The following is an 18,453-nucleotide window of genomic DNA, read 5'->3' as shown; positions in this document are numbered from 1 at the left end:
CGACATGTAGCACTCACATCTGTAGCCATGAAATGCTTTGAAAGGCTGGCCATGGCTCACATCAACACCATCATCCCAGACACCCTGGACCCACTCCAATTCGCATACCACCCCAACAGATGACAATCTTTATTGCACTCCACACTGCTCTCTCCCACCTGGACAAGATGAACACCTACCTGAGAATGCTGTTTATTGACAATAGCTCAGCATTCAACACCATAGTGCCCTACAAGCTTATCACTAATCTCAGAAACCTGGGACTGAACACCTCCCTCTGCAACTGGATCGTGGACTTCCTGACAGGCCGCCCCCAGGTAGTGAGGGTAGGTGGTTGACCTAATCACTGAAAATTATGAAACAGCCTATAGAGAAGAGGTCAGCGACCTGGCATTGTGGTCATCAAGACAAAGGAGCTGATCATGGACTACAGGAAAAGGAGGTCCGAGCACGCCGCCATCCACCTCTACGGGGCTGTAGTGGAGAGGGTTGAGAGCTTCAAGTTTATCGGTGTCCACATCACTAAGGAATTATCATGGTCCACACACGCCAACACAGTCTTGAAGAAGGCATGACAACTCCTCTTCCCCCTCAGGAGGCTGAAAAGATTTGCCATGTGCCCTCAGATCCTCAAAAAGTCCCTCAGTTGTACCATTGAAAGCATCTTGACTGACTGCATCACCACTTGGTATGGCAACTGCTTGGCATCTGACCACAAGGTGCTACAGAGAGAAGTGTGTACAGCCCAGTGCATTACTGGGGCAGAGCTCCCTGCCATCCAGGATCTCTATACCAGGCGGTGTCGGAGAAAACCCCATAGAAATTGTCAAAAGACTCCAGCCACCCAAGTCATAGACTGTTCTCTCTGCTACCGCAGGACAAGCGGTACCGATGCATCAAGTCTGGAACCAACAGGACCCTGAGCAGCTTCTACTCCCAAGCCATAAGACAGCTAAATAGTTAGTCCAGGTAGCTATTGGTGAACTATTTCACTATCTGCATTGACCCTTTTTGCACTAACTCCTTTGACTCATCACATACGCTGCTGCTACTGTTTATTATCTATCCTGTTGCTTACTCACTTTATCCCTACCTATATGTACATATCATCCTAAATTTCCTTTTACCCCTGCACATCACCTCAGTACTGGTACCCTGTATATATAGCTAAGTTATCGTTACTGATTGTTTATTTATTCCTTGTGTTATTATTTCTCTCTTTTTCTCTCTGCATTGTTGGGAAGGGCCCGTAAGCAAGCATTTCACTGTTACAGTCTACATTTGTTGTTTATGAAACGTGACAAATACAATTTGATTTTATTTGTCTGCCTTACAGGTCACTAGCCTGAAACAGATAGATGCTCATGGGCCTTAAAGGCAGCCCTACCTCAGCTGATAAGCATCTGGTCAAGGGCAGACAAGCAGGAAGTGAGTGAGTATATGAGATAATTGAGGCGTTACTCAGTGCAGCAGCAGTAGCAAGAATGATGAGGTAAGAGAAGAGAAATCTATAGACCATTACCTCAGTCTGGCTTAGCTGGACCTTGTCTAGTAACAACACACTCTCAATGGCACCGCCACCCTTTTTAGAAAAGAAGTACCCAACTCCTTATCTGTGAAGAAAAAACATAGCATAAAATCTGATGATGATCCCGGTTTTGGAACCTTTGGAACATAGGTATCTGTTCCTGGTAAAAATTAAATGAAAACGTGTTCCTGCTTGATTAGTCTGTAAATAGCCCGTGATAACCACCTTCAGCACTCACATCTGTAGCCAAGGAATGCTTTGAAAGGCTGGTCATGGATCACATCAACACCATCATCCCAGACACCCTGGACTCACTCCAATTTGCATACCGCCTCAACAGATCCACAGATGACGCAATCTCTATTGCACTCCACACTGCCCTATCCCACCTGGACAAGAGGAATACTTATGTGAGAATGCTGTTCATTGACTATAGCTCAGCGTTCAACACCATAGTACCCTCCAAGGTCATCAGTAAGCTAAGGACCCTCGGACTGAACACCTCCCTCTGCAACTGGATCCTGAACTACCTGATGGGCCGTCCTCAGGTGGTGAGGGAAGGCAACAACACATCCACCATGCTGACCCTCAACACACCCTCAGGGGTGAGTGCATACTCCCCTCCCGTACACCCTGTTCACACACGACTGGGTGGCCACGCACAACTCCAACAACATCATTAAGTTTTCTGACAACACGACGGTGGTAGGCCTGATCACCGACAATGATGAAACAGCCTGTAGGGAGCAGGTCAGAGACCTGGCAGTGTTTTGCCAGGACAACAACCTCTCACTCAACGTCATTAAGACAAAGAAGCTGATTGTGGACCACAGGAAACGGAGGGCCAATCACACCCCCATTCGCATCAACGGGGCTGTAGTGGAGAGGGTCGAGAGCTTCAAGTTCCTCAGTGTCTACATCACTAAGGATATATCATGGTCCACACACACCAACAGAGTCATGAAGAGGGCATGCCAACGCCTCTTCCCCCTCAGGAGGCTGAAAAGATTTGGCATAGGCCCTCAGATCCTCAAAGAGTTCAACGGGTGCACCATTGAGAGTATATTGGCTGGCTGCATAGCCGCTTGGTATGGCAACTGCTAGGCATGAAACCGCAAGGCGTTACAGAGGGTAATGCGTACGGCCCAGTACATAATTGGGGCCGAGCTCCCTGCCATCCAGGACCTCCATACCAGGCGGTGTCAGAGGAAGGCCCTAAAAATTGTTAAAGACTCCAGCCAACCAAGTCATAGACTGTTCTCTCTGCTACTGTAATGGCAAGTGGTACCAATGCACCAAGTCTGGAACCAACAGGACCCTGAAAAACTTCTACCCCCAAGCCATAAGACTGCTAAATAGTTAACCATATAGCTACCCATGCTATCTGCATTGACCCTTTTGACTCATATTCCTAGTTATATTATACATAGCTACCTCAATTACCTCGTACCCCTGCACATAGACTCGGTATGAGTTCCCCGTGTATATAACCAAGTTATCTTTACTCATTGTGTGTTTATTATTACTTTTGAATTATTTCTCTATTTTCTCTCTTTCTGCATTGTTACGAAGGGCCCATAATTAAGCATTTCATTGTTAGTCTACACCTGTTGATTACAAAGCATGCGACGAATAAAATTACACTTGATTTGATTATTATGAAAAACTAAAATGAAACTACATGTTGTAGTTTCACTGATAGTCATACTGTAGTGGTTAAGATCTCTTGAAACTCTCTCACCCCGGTAACTTCCCTCTTGGACCCAATGCTTCTTTCTTCTTCCTTCTTTAACAGTTACCTATGCTGTGGTTGCTGGCATGGAATCAAGGAATGTTCAGAACGCACCTGAGAATGTCAACAATAAAAGTATTTAGAAGACATGAAATCGCACACAATGGCCGTTTATTACAACAGATGCTTCAGTTCTGTGGTCGGTGGTGTGGGCACGGATCCCATTTCTCATCCGTAATCCAAGATAAATTAAAACATCTCGGGGGGGGGGGGCATTTGAGGAGGGTTGGAAAACGCAAGATGGTATCGCAGCCTTTGCATCATCTAAGAAATCATCAGAGAATCAGAGACTGTGTGTGGCATGGCACTCACTCCCTTCCACTGATAGCGAGCCAAAACGCCAAACTCTGTGAAATTAAACGCGATCGAATGATAACCACAGCTAACTCTGGACTAGTGTCCACACCCAAAGGAAAACCCCTTCAGTCAGTATGCCAGCCAGACTCCACTCACTGTACGCTTTGATTCCATATCCTTCTCGGTAACGAGAATGTCGCAATGTCTAGTATTGTTGAACCTTTATTTAGCAATGCCTAGTAAATTAATATGGACAATCTGTCTACGATGAGATACAGGTCAAAAGCAAATGTTCCTCCATCATTTTTTGTCTTTCAGATACAGAGAAACTGTTTTTTTTCTCCCTCTCCTTCCCCTCTAGCAGACGCCAGTCATTAGTTTGAAGAACTGAGCATTGTCTTATACCTACTGTCGTCAGAGAGAGAGAGAGAGAGAGCTCACAAAGCTGCCTTTTGAATGGTATAGTATGAGTCTTTGAGTAATCTTGGCACCCCAGACCAGATCTCCTGTTGCTAGAGAGATTCTCTGGCGCTTTTATATACTTTTTAGCCAGTAGTTCTGACAGTAGCGCTCGCGACTCAAAAGTGGTTACTAAGTCACATACAGTGCGTTCAGAAAGTATTCACACCCCTTGACTTTTTCCACATTTTGTTGTGTATAACAGCCTGAATTTGAAATTGATAATATTGTGATTTTTTTGTCACTGGCCTCCACACAGGTATCCCAAAATGTCAAAGTGGAGTTATGTTTTTTTTTTTATTTTGACAAATTAATAAAATAAAAAAGCTGAAATGTCTTGAGTCGATAAGTATTTAACCCTTTTGTTATGGCAAGCCTAAAAAGGTTCAGAAGTAAAAATGTGCCTAACAAGTCACATAATAAGTTGCATGTTTTTTTTATCATTACATGATCTTTGAATGACTATCTCATCTCAGTACCCCACACATACAAGTATATGTAAGGTTCCTCAGTCTAGCAGTGAAGTTCAAACACAGGTACAATGACAAAGACCAGGGAGGTTTTCAAATCCCTCGCAAAGTTGTTCATCTATTGGTAGATGGGTAAAAATAAAAAAGCAGACATTGAATATCACTTCGAGCATGGTGAAGTTATTATTTACAATTTGGATGGAGTATCAATACACCCAGTCACTACAAAGATACAGGTGTCCTTCCTAACTCAGTTGCCGGAGAGGAAGGAAAACGCTTAGGGATGTCACCATTAGGCCAATTATGAATTTAAAACATGTAATGGCAGTCATAGGAGAAAACTGAGGATGGATCAACAACATTGTAGTTACTCCACAATACTAACTTAATTAACATAGTGAAAACAAGGAAGACTGTACAGAAAAAAAGTATTCCAAAACATGCATCCTGTTTGCAACAGGGCACTAAAGTAAAACTGCCAAAAATATGGCAAAGCAATTCACTTTTGTTCTGAATACAAAGTGTTATGTTTGGGGCAAATCCAATACAACGCATTACGGAGTAAACACTCTCCATATTTTCAAGCATAGTGGGGCTGCATCATGTTATGGGTATGCTTATAATTGTTAAGGACTGGGGAGTTTTTCAATATGTCTCAAGCATGTCTTTAATATCTGTCATAAGAGACTAGCATATGAGGGCATAAGATTGATGTTATTCTATTCTCATATCATCAGCCAACACCTCATTCATTACTGACAGCATGCCATAGTCCCTGCTGAAGGACCAATAGGACTTTCCCATGAAGTGATCCATACACCAGGGGATATCAGTAGACCAACACTACCACAGCTCTTCTCTCCGCATCACATCAGTGCTGTGTTGTTGATGATGTCTGTGGCTTGGAATTATCCTAGGACATGGACATGTTTTGATAATCACGGCTGTACATTCCGATCGTTCTCTGCCATAAAAAAAGGACAAGCTGAGAAGTAAACGATGAGAATGTAGTCTCTCTATCATACTCTCTGAAAATTGTCCAGCTCTTTAAATCAGAATGTCAGAATTCCCCTGCCTTTGTAGGTGTATGACTACAGAACCACATCTAACATCCCACCTCTCTCTACCACATTTTTATCTCACCTGACAATACTACTTACTGGTAGGCCTATATTATTTTTTTTCCAGGACAAAGGATCCTTTTTGCTTTCTTTGATGGGAGTTTTGCTGCATCTTGGCTGGCCTGACTCAGTTCAACCCTGCATAGTTAGGTTGTGTTTTGGAGAGGGGTGAGGATGAAAAGGGCCATGGACAGAACAATGGAGCACCTGCACAATAATGAGCCCTCAGACTGAACACACATGCAGCTGGCTTGGCTGAGGAGTCACGCACACACGCAATAAAAATGAGTATACATTACTAAATACAAATCCTAACATAAAAACATGGTGGTAAAAAAATTGTTTGACAAAATATGAGAATTGGATGCTAGTTGGACATGATGAAGCTAAAGCACTTTTAACCATATGGACACACACACACACACTTATGGCTGGCTCTCTTTAAAGTGGTCAGAGATTATCCTCCACCACACCTCACCTTACATCCCCCTGGATGGAATTCCCCCTCTCACACCCACCCACACGAACGTGTCATTCTTCCCCTGTGTCGTATACCGGTATCTTCACAAAAGGAGAAACTGTATTTGTCTTTGGGTGACTGGGTCATTTAATTGAGAGAGAGAGAAAGAGATGGCCTCAGTAGGTTCATTCACACGTGTTGTCAGTGTCACTATCACTACCAGCTATCAGCTTTCTATCGTCACTTGAATGTGGGACAGAAACTATGTTCAGTTCAAGGGTGAACAAAAGAAAGTCTGTTTACTCTCTGCTTCTACTTTTAACTCTGCCAGCGAGTGAGAGAGAAAGTAGTATGCAGCTAGCTAGGACATTAGTCATCAAGAATGTCTTTCCCTTTTAAAGGAAAAAAAAATCCCATCATCCAGAATACTGGGCTTTGAGTGGCTAACTTTAATCTGGCTGGTCAACAACAAGATTTCCAGACCTGTGGATATCATGGATCATATTGAAGGAATGAGGGGGCCAGAGGGGTGAGAAGGAGGTAGGGGTGAGGGGGAATGGAGCAGCTCCCAGGCTCCATAGCGGCTCAGTGTCACGGAGATTGAATCAATCCTCCCAAACCTCACCCCTTGTCTAAGTACACTGTAAAAAATATCATTTTACTGGAGAGAGAAAACTGAGGACTGCCATGTGCCAAACTTTGTCCTCAGAAAAAATGTTGGTAAATAATTTAGGGTATACGTTTTATGACAGCTACTGGACATACAGTGCATTCAGAAAGTATTCAGACTCCTTGACTTTTTCCACATTTTGTTACGTTATAGCCTTATTCTAAAATTGATTAAATAATTTCCCCCCCTCATTAATCTACACATAATACTCCGTAATGACAAAGTGAAAACAGGTTTAGACATTTTTGCAGAAAATATACAATTATAAACTGAAATACCTTATTTACATAAGTATTCAGACCATTTACCATGAGACTCGAAATTGAGCTCAGATTCATCCTGTTTCCATTGATCATCCTTGAGATGCTTCTACAACTTGATTGGAGTCCACCTGTGGTAAATTCAATTGATTGGACATGATATTCAAAGGCACACACCTGTCTATATAAGGTCCCACAGTTGACAGTGCATGTCAGAGCAAAAACCAAGCCATGAGGTCAAAGGAATTGTCCGTAGAGCTCCGAGACAGGATTGTGTTGAGGCACAGATCTGGGGAAGGGTACCAAAAAATGTCTGCAGCATTGAAGGTCCCCAAGAACACAGTGGCCTCCATCATTCTTAAATGGAAGAATTTTGGAACCACCAAGACTCTTCCTGGTTCTGGCCGCCCGGCCAAACTGAGTAATCAGGGTAGAAGGGCCTTGGTCAGGGAGGTGACCAAGAACTAAATGGTCACTCTGATAGAGCTCCAGAGTTCCTCTGTGGAGATGGAAGAACCTTCCACCAATCAGGCCTTTTGGTAGAGTGGCCAGACAGAAGCCACTCCTCAGTAAAAGGCATATGACAGCCCGCTTGGAATTTGCCAAAAGGCACCTAAAGGACTCTGGTCTGATGAAACCAAGATTGAACTCTTGGCCTGAATGCCAATTGTCATGTCTGGAGGAAACCTGTCACCATCCCTACGGTGAAGCATGGTGGTGGCAGCATAATGCTGTGGAGATGTTTTACAGCAGCAGGGACTGTGAGACTAGTCAGGATCCAGGGAAAGATGAACGGAGAAATGTACAGAGAGATACTTGATGAAAACCTACTCCAGAGTGCTCAGGACCTCAGACCGAGGCAAAGGTTCACCTTCCAACAGGAGAACAGCCAAGACAACGCAGGAGTGGCGTAGGGACAGGTCTCTGAATGTCCTTGAGTGGCCCAGCCAGAGCCCAGACTTGAACCCGATCGAACATCTCTAGAGAGACCAGAAAATAGCTGTGGAGCGACGCTCCCCATCCAACCTGGCAGAGCTTGAAAGGATTTGCAGAGAAGAATGAGATAAACTCCCCAAATACAGTTGTGCAAAGCTTGTAGTGTCATGCCCAAGAAGACTCAAGGCTGTAATCACTACCAAAGTTGCTTCAACAAAGTATTGAGTAAAGGGTCTGAATACTTATTTAAATGTGATATTTCTGGGGGGTTTTTGCAACATTTTTCTAAAACCTGTTTTTGCTTTGCCAGTATGGGGTACTGTGTGTAGGTTGATGAGGAAAACATGATTTTTTAATACATTTTCTAACAAGGCTGTATCGTAACAAAATGTGGAAAATATCAAGGGGTCTGAATACTTGCCGAATGCACTGTATCGTTAATTATATTTTAGCATAATGTTATAGCTCCATCCTCATTGATGGAAGATTAGCTGCCTGATGATGTGCTGTAGCTAGCTAACGTTAGTTCAATAAGAAGTTGTGCCTTGAAATTAAAATGTACTGTAGAGCACTTCAAGCTAAACATACATTTTTACGATAGCTGCTGGAAATAAAAATTGTATCATATAACCTAGCTCTGTAATATATATAACTAGCTAACTTTAGTTCATTAAGTTTAGCTGCCTTCTTGAAATTCTCAAAGTTGAACACCTCCACCATAAACAATTTCACTGGCAAGCTATATACGCTAGCTATATAATATATCTGCTTGATATCATACGTTTGTTGCGGCTGGTGTGTTAGCTAAGTTAACTAGCTACGTTACAATAACATTAGCTAACTGGCTACAGCTAGGGTCAGACGGTAAACGCTGTCACTTGGCACTGAATTAACATTGGACTAGCTATTTTAACTACTGTAACTTAGCTTAAAGTTCTGGTCTGGGTTTCTCAAAAACATCGTATCACTAAGATCATTTTAATTCCATTCAAACTAAAATAGTACCTTTGGGCTACTAACGTTATGCTTTTGGGAAACCCAGCCCTGGCTATTATGAATCTCTATTATTATGGCCCAGTGTTGTAATGAGTGAATGAACAAACTCCCGTATGAGGACATTATGAATTTTCTATCTATCTAATGTGATGAAAGGATGCTGTACTGCCAGCTAAATTAGTAGTTTGTTTGCTCACTCACTCGTTCAGATTAATTTGGCTAATGTCAGCTAGCTATTTAGGTATGATAACAGGGTAGCTAGCTAGCTCACGTCAGTTCAGATAGTAGGACCCATGATTGTCATGGTAATGAAAGGCTCTTTTATTGTGTCCTTCAGATATCACAAACAGTTGGATATCACTCAAATAGCACCTGTTCACCTATGTGACAAGAACTGCATTTCTGTTGGGTTTTTCACACTCAACATTTTCTTGTGTGTATCAAGAATGCTCCACCACCCAAAAGACATCCAGCCAACTTGACACAACTGTGGGAAGCATTGGAGTCAACATGGACCAGCATCCCTGTGGAAAGCTTTCGACACCTTGTAGAGTCCATGCCCTGACTAAATGTATATACAGCATATAGAGTACAATGTATTTCTAATTATGTTGTGACCTATATAAAGATAACAGATTGATTGCTGGCCTTGTCAGTTTTGTATGGTGCACATTATAAATATAAATCTAGGTATGAATTCTACATATTAAAGCTTTTTTCAAATGGAAGAATTTTAATGATCTTATCATGCGCTCAAAAGTTAGTTAATCAATAAACTGAACTTCTACCATCGCTCATGATTTGTTTTTGTTATTTTGTGATGTGTTCTATCCATAGGACCAAAGGCTGTCCCCAAGCCCTCTCAACCAGTTTCGTCAGAGCCTCCTCCAACATTAAGAGCAGGTCCCAGTTCCCCATCCAGTGAGGTGTTCACAATTCCTTGCCACAAATTACTCTCTAACCTCACTCTTGCAATGGAAGAAAAGAAGAGACCAGGCAAATCACTAAGAAGAGAGATGGTTTGCATTGTCACTGATGATCTACTTAGCAAAGAGACCAGGCACGGAAGACAAAAGCTTGGCAAGTTGCTAAAGAGATCATAGAGTATTATCCCAGCTCTTTCCAAGACAGAAGTGGAAAGAATGTCATTGGAACGGGATACGGTTCACTCCTTGTACAGATGGAAAAGGGAAATCAAGAACTCCTTGAGGCTGACCTCTGCACCAACAAAGAGGCAAGCAGGGAGTGAAGATGGGGTGAAAATGGTGGGAGAAGGAAGTCAAAATGTTCAGATTGTTATGGATGCGTGGAGTGGCAGGCAACAGCACATCTGCCAAGCTGATCCTCAACACAGGGTCCCTCAGGGGTGCATGCTCCTCTCCTGTACTCCCTGTTCACCCACGACTGTGTGGACAAGCACAACTCCAACACCATCATTAAGTTTGCTGACAACACAACAGTGATAGGCCTGATCACCGACAACAATGAGACAGCCTATAGGGAGGAGTTCAGAGACCTGGCAGTGTGGTGCCAGGACAACAACCTCTCCCACAACATGAGCAAGACAAAGGAGCTAATCGTAGACTACAGGAAAAGGAGCGGCCGAGCATGCACCCATTCACATTGACGGGGCTGTAGTGGAACGGGTCGAGTGTTTCAAGTTCCTTGGTGTCAACATCACCAACAAACAATCATGGTCCAAACAAACAAAAACAATCGTGAAGAGGGCACCTTTTCCCCCTCATGAGACTGAAAAGATTTGGCATGGGTCCCCAGATCCTCAAAAGGTTCTATATCTGCACCATCGAGAGCATCTTGACCGGTTGCATCACCGCCTGGTATAGGATCTACTCGTCATCTGACCGTAAGGATCTACAGAGGGTAGTGTGTACTGCCCAGTGCATCACTGGGGCCAAGCTTCCTGACATCCAGGACCTACACTACTTAGAAGGCCAGCAACCCAGAGTTGCCTCTTCACTGTTGATGTTGAGACTGGTGTTTTGCGGGTACTATTTTATGAAGCTGCCAGTTGAGAACTTGTGAGGCGTCTGTTTCTCAAACTAGACATTCGAATGTACTTGTCCTCTTGCTCAGTTATGCACCGGGGCCTCCCACTCCTCTTTCTATTCTGGTTAGAGCCAGTTTGCACTGTTCTGAGAAGGGAGTAGTACACAGCGTTGTACGAGATCTTCAGTTTCTTAGCAATTTCTTGCATGGAATAGCCTTCATTTCTCAGAACAAGAATAGACTGACAAGTTTCAGAAGAAAGTTCTTTGTTTCTAGCAATTTTGAGCCTGTAATCGAACCCACAAATGCTGATTCTCCAGATACTCAACTAGTCTAAAGAAGGCCAGTTTTATTGCTTCTTTAATCAGCCAAACCGTTTTCAGCTGTGCTAACATAATTGCAAAAGGGTTTTCTAATGATCAATTAATCTTTTAAAATTATAAACTTGGATTAGCTAACACAACGTGCCATTGGAACACAGGAGTGCTGGTTGCTGACAATGGGCAGTTGTACGCCTATGTAGATATTCCAAGATGCATTTAATGTGAAAACCATGGTATTATTTTTTGAATTAAACCCGAAACCGACCACAAAGAGCACTAATCGCTCATCACTATGAATTTGAAAAGACTTTCGTTAACTTGTTTTCTCTTTCACCAATAAAGACAACATCAAAGTGTACTTTTGGTCATGGATTTATTAAGGTTTTGTAACGGCTCTCTTTCGGTGAGTTAGTAGACCAAGGCGCAGCGGGTTGTGAATACATAATGACTTTATTAAACAAGACGGGAAAAAACACGAAAACACTATAACAAACTAAACTTGATAACCTACAAAATAATAAACGATGAAGACAGACCTAAACTACGAACTTACATGAAACGAAGAACAGGAACGACCGAGACGAGACAGTACCGTGTGGTGCAACAAACACAGACACAGCGACAATCACCCACAAACAAACAGTGAGAACAACCTACCTTAATATGACTCTCAATTAGAGGAAAACGCAAAACACCTGCCTCTAATCAAGAGGCATACCAGGCAACCCAAAACCAACATAGAAACGGAAAACATAGACTGCCCACCCAAAACTCACGCCCTGACCATCACACACATACAAAACAACAGAAAACAGGTCAGGAACGTGACAGGTTTACACATTGCTATTGTACATTAACTATTTTGAATATTGAATGTATTTGTTTTATTGAGGAATCTATTGTTTGTCCTTTTGCAACAAAAAAAAAGAATAACATTTTTTTTTAACTACTTATTCTGAATGGTAATTGAAAAATGTCTTTAAAATAATAGTTTCTGTAAATTTACGAAGCCTACATTTGCAATTTTTCTACATTTTCTATAGATTTACAGAGGAAAATAAGAAAAAGGAACTTTGTGTATATACGTACATGGAGGGAGCACTATTTTAACAACATTTTCCATATATCTGGGACTCCTGAGTGGCGCAGCGGTCTAAGGCACTGCAGTCACTGGTTTGAATCTAGGCTGCATCACATCCGGCCGTGATTGGTTGTCACATAGGGCGGCACACAATTGGCCCAGCGTCGTCCGGGGTAGGCCGTCATCGTAAATAAGAATTTGTTCTTAACTGACTTGTCTAGTTAAATAAAGGTTAAATAAAAATAAATATACAGATGGAAAATCTACTGGCAAAGAATTAACAGTATATTTTCCACTATTTTATGGACTGTTCCTTTAAAGCAGGGGTGTCAAAGTCAAATGGACGGAGGGCCAAATAAAAAATTTAGCTACAAGCCGAGGGCCGGACTGTTCGAATGTTCATTGAAAATTTTTTAAATGATGCATATAGTCTAGTGAACCTAATTGAACCTACTGAAAACCTAACAAATATATTCCAATATGATCAGATAAATAAAGCAATATTTTCTTATGGCTCTGTCAGTAATCTTTAATTTTCAACAGACACAAAAGACAAATTTCCTTTATATAAAAATCCCCATAACATGAACATTAAATGAAAGAAACCGGTATTCAAGGCACCATCAGTAGCCTATATTTTCTATTTTAGCAAAAGTGGGCTAAATTTACTTCAAAGAAAAAAACAATAATAGCAATTTTCTATCATCCACTCAACTGAAATATTTTTAAAATATAATTGGATTGAAATACAATAAAATAAAGTGCAAAAATCTATTAATCAAAAACAACACTTTGTTTAAGGAGAAGTAACATGCAGTGAAAACAAATATTAAACTTTAACTTTTAAACTTGAACTGAGTAAAAACTCTAAATATGTGATTGCACAGTAATGTTCACTTGTTTGAGGTTGAGGGTGATACTTGGTGGTGTCCCATCTTTTCCACAAGTTCATCAATGTTCGGGGTAAGGCTCTGAGCTGAGGAAATCCTCAGAATTGAGTGGAGGTGTTCAGCAGTAAGTCGACTTCTGTGTGATGTTTTGTTCAGGTTCATCAAAGAAAACAGTTGTTCACACAGGTATGTGCTGCCAAACATAGACAACGTTTGAGCAGCCTGGATGCGCAGCTGGGGCATTGTGTCGGGGAGGAAACGGGCGAACTCCGCAGCACCCACTGCCGCATATTTTGCCCTCAGTGCATCATTGCATTGGAGGTCAATCAACTCCATTTGGAGGTTTGGTGGTGAGCTTTCCACGTCAACAGCAAATGGGTTACCGAGCAGTTCCAACCTGCTTTTTTGTGCTTCAAAGTCAGCAAATCGGCGTCGAAAGTCAGCGGCAAGCATACCTATTTTATCAGCCAACTGTGCGCTCGGGAACGCACTGGTAGAGAGCTTCTCTTTCATGGTCTGGCAGCTGGGAAAGTGGCTCAAATTTTCTTTCCGCATCTGCGTCTCCCACAGAGTCAGTTTGGTTTTAAATGCCTTCACTGTACTGTACATATCAGAGATGACATGATCCCGACCCTGCAGCTGCAAGTTCATTGCATTCAGATGACTCGTAATGTCACACAGAAAAGCCATTTCACACAGAAACATTTCGTCTCGGAGTTGTGTTGTGTCTTTCCCTTTGCTGTCCAAGAACAGACAAATCTCCTCACGAAGCTCGAAACATCTTTGAAGCACCTTTCCCTGGCTTAGCCATCGCACCTCTGTGTGATAAGGCAAATCACCATGCTCCGTTTCTAACTCCGTCAGAAATGCCTTGAACTGGCGGTGATTCAAACCTTTGGCTCTGATAAAGTTAACTGTGCGCGTGATGATGCTCATTACATGCTCCATTTTCAAGGCTTTACCGCACAACGCTTCCTGGTGTATGATACAATGATAAGCTGTCAGCTCACCTGTCGCGTTTTCCTCTTGCATCTTTTCCCGTATCTTCGCCACCAGTCCGCTCCTGTGTCCACACATCGCAGGTGCTCCGTCGGTTGTCAAACCCACGAGTTTTTCCCAAGGCAGCTCCATCTCATTTACACATTTTGACACCTCTTCATACAAATCATGCCCCGTAGTTGTGCCATGCATAGGACGTAAAGCCAAAAACTCCTCTGTCACGCTTAGGCTGGAGTCCACTCCGCGGATGAAAATTGACAACTGGGCAATGTCAGAAATGTCGGTGCTCTCATCCACAGCCAAGGAATATGCAATGAAATCTTTTCCCTTTTTCACAAGCTGCTCTTTTAGATTGATGGACAACTGGTCTACTCTCTCGGCAATGGTGTTTCTGCTCAGACTCACATTTAAAAAGAGTTGCCTTTTTTCTGGGCAAACTTCGTCACAAACTTTAATCATGCAGTTTTTGATGAAATCCCCCTCCGTAAATGGCCGGGCTGATTTAGCGATCTCTTCTGCCAAAATAAAACTGGCCTTGACAGCAGCCTGGCCTTGTGATTTGGCTTTTTTGAACAGAGCCTGTCGAGATTTGAGGCCTCGTTTTAATTCCTCTGCCTTTTGTAGCCTTTGTTCCATGTCCATATTCTTGTTTTTGTACGGGTGTTTCTTTTCATAATGTCGTCTCAGATTATACTCTTTCAGTACCGCCACACTTTCTCCACACAGAAGACACACAGGTTTTCCAGCTACCTCCGTGAACATATACTCCGACTCCCACCTTGTTTGAAACCCCCGGTTCTCAGTGTCCACCTTCCGTTTTGCCATTTTTGATGGGTATCTGAAAGTTAATTTTACTGTGATGCTGACGACTGCTGTGCCAATAAATATTGAAATGAAGCAGCCTACTGCTCGGTGCGTCACCGTTGCATTGTGGGAAATGTAGTATTGGTGCGTGTAAAAGATCTGCGGGCTGCCGGCTTGCTGCGGTCTGCGGGCCGGTTCTAATAATAAATCAAGATCATCCCAGGGGCCGTAAAAAACCTTCTCGCGGGCCGGATGTGGCCCGCGGGCCTTGATTCTGACATATGTGCTTTAAAGAAATGACAGAAAATACTGTATAAACACAGTGACTGTCCATTAATAGACAGATATTTGTATAAATATGTAAAATATATATATATATATTCCCTTTAATCTATTACAGGGAATGTCCGTAAAAATAAGAAAAAAACATGTTTTTTAACAGATTTATACATTTTTATTTTTTTTAATTTTTTTTTACCGTTATTTTACCAGGTAAGTTGACTGAGAACACGTTCTCATTTGCAGCAACGACCTGGGGAATAGTTACAGGGGAGAGGAGGGGGATGAATGAGCCAATTGTAAACTGGGGATTATTAGGTGACCATGATGGTTTGAGGGCCAGATTGGGAATTTAGCCAGGACACCGGGGTTAACACCCCTACTCTTACGATAAGTGCCATGGGATCTTTAATGACCTCAGAGAGTCAGGACACCCGTTTAACGTCCCATCCGAAAGACGGCACCCTACACAGGGCAGTGTCCCCAATCACTGCCCTGGGGCATTGGGATATTTTTTAGACCAGAGGAAAGAGTGCCTCCTACTGGCCCTCCAACACCACTTCCAGCAGCATCTGGTCTCCCATCCAGGGACTGACCAGGACCAACCCTGCTTAGCTTCAGAAGCAAGCCAGCAGTGGTATGCAGGGTGGTATGCTGCTGGCAAATATCAGCTCCATCTATTAACGGACACTCTGTGTTTATACAGTATTTTCTGGTCAGTAAATGTTTTGTTTTTATATGGATAATTTTGTTTATAGTGTATGTGGCATAGGGGGCTCTCAGCTCTTTCATAGCCATGGCCAGTGCTGCCCCTCCTGAAGGAATGGTCAGGGGGCTCCTTTGCTTTGTGGAGGTGATCCCTACCCCGGCTAGAGCTGGGCTAGGCTAGCCACTGAATGACACACAAACGTGAGCTTTGTGGCTCTGAGTGTACCTTAGTGCTCTGGAAGAAAGGAGGTCAAGATGGAGGAAGGAGGCGGTGAGAGGATGAAGGGGGAGGAGGTGAGGGTTTAGGAGCTAAGGGGGCTGAGGGGGGATGGGGTAGGTTTAGTGACAAGGCTCTAGTTGTTTTCCTACAGAGGGAACAACCTTAACGTTGTTGACTTGCTGTGTCAACCTCCCCCCACGTGTTGACCTGGAGTGTAGCATATTTAGTTGTTTTTGTTTCATCCATAAACAGAGTAGAAGAAGGGGGTGTACGGAGGGAGCACAGTTAGCACAACCACTTAGAGTGATGGGTTAATGAACTTTCTGCTCATTAGTCGCTTGCAAATATGTTTTCATGTCTTCAAAGCCCTTCTACACCGCTTTAATCCCCCTCTGAGAGTGTGCTGGTGGCTCCTAGTGCAGGTCGCTCCAAAGGTCACAATGTCACCCTGTGTTGGAGGGTGAGGTAAACAGGGGAACAATAAGTCTTGAGGTTGATCCTAAGACACCAACTGTTTGTTAATGTCCGTGGTCTTAAGAAGAAATGGTACGTTTATTTAAACGGTATCTGAAGTACATAAGTCCACTACACAGCTACACAGCTAACAAGCACAAATATTACAGCAAACCTAAGAACAATATGTTTTGTACTAAGCTCAGAACTGCTCTATATAGTGATCCTGAGATCAAACACAAGGGTGAAAGAAATAGGAATGGTAACTGTATTTTCACTGGAGAACATCTGTTGAAAGTCTGCCGAAAAGCCAAAGCTGAGAAAGTATAGTATGTTTCAAACAGCCAAGGCAACTTCACCAACATAAAACTTGTATAATATGAAATATAATATATAAATGTTCTCATCAACATCAAAGTGAATGCAGGTTTTGATCTGTACACAGCTGGGGAATGGAATGCCTCCTATTACACCCTATTCTGGGCAATGAATCGTCTTGAATTTAACAGTGAATAATGCGTTCAAAACACATTTTAAGAAAAACGAATTTAGACAATGAGCCTGTCAAAAAGGCATTTGTCATGACCTCAACAGAATGTGTTGTTGGAGTTAAGTGAGCAGGGGTAATTGTCACGACTTCTACCTGTTCAGGCGGCGCTCGGCGGTCGGCGTCGCAGGTTTACTAGCCGCCACCGATCCCTTTTTCCTTTTCTGTTTGTTTTGTCTGTGATTCTTTTCACACCTGGTTTCAATTATCGTTTATTTCTGTGTGTATATAGGGTAATCATATAGTCCACCAATACAGAAATATATGATTAAACACGCTTCTCAGACATCCCTGCTCTCCTGCGCCTGACTCCTACACCTCTCACCGAGACGTACGTTATCACAGTAATATATGATTTAGCTGATTGCTGAAGTTATGAGATGAGTGTGTGTGTATGTGTATGTGTGTGTGTGTGTGTGTGTGTGTGTGTGTGTGTGTGTGTGTGTGTGTGTGTGTGTGTGTGTGTGTGTGTGTGTGTGTGTGTGTGTGTGCGCGCAGTTCTACATGGCCTGCAGCTCTCCCCTGGTTAACACTCCTGTTGTGGCGGCTTCGCTAATACTGAGGTGCATGACAAGACCGCTAACAGCTACAGCTATTTCCCTACAGCCTGCCTCTGTACAGAGACACATTCACTACGTATTCACTAAAACGGGCCACGTTCAGTAGGCAAATGTTGTAGCACCTTGCAGATAGAAATGAAATTAATAGAACTGACATGAGTCCTTATTCTACATATCAGAGTAGGTATGTTTGTTCTACACATAACATGTTTATATCTGAACGTGGCCCAGGAATGAAAAAACAAAAGTGGAGGGCAGGTCTATCATTCATCACATTCACATATTGATTCTACTTTTCTTTTTTACTCTCCCTTCTTTTTCTCTTTCTCTCTTCCCTTTTTCTATATTCCTCTCTATGTAGTTCATGGGAATGCTGACTCAATTAGTTCAAGCTAAGTGTTTAGTTGAGCGTTCCCTCCCTCGCAGTCCCAAACAAGCTATTCACCCAAAAGGCCAGTGTCAGGCGTAGCTATCTAGCGCATCCACTTGGCGCATATAATTGGACACATTTCAACCAATTATCTCCAACAATGTTTTTGGGAATGCGTGGCATGTTTTGAAGGTTTGTGCTTGTGTGTGTTTTACTCATGTTG

This window comes from Salvelinus fontinalis, chromosome 23 (genome assembly GCF_029448725.1).
Source record: "Salvelinus fontinalis isolate EN_2023a chromosome 23, ASM2944872v1, whole genome shotgun sequence".
In the NCBI taxonomy this organism is placed as follows: Eukaryota; Metazoa; Chordata; class Actinopteri; order Salmoniformes; family Salmonidae; genus Salvelinus; species Salvelinus fontinalis.
Note: the sequence above shows the minus strand (reverse complement) of the source record.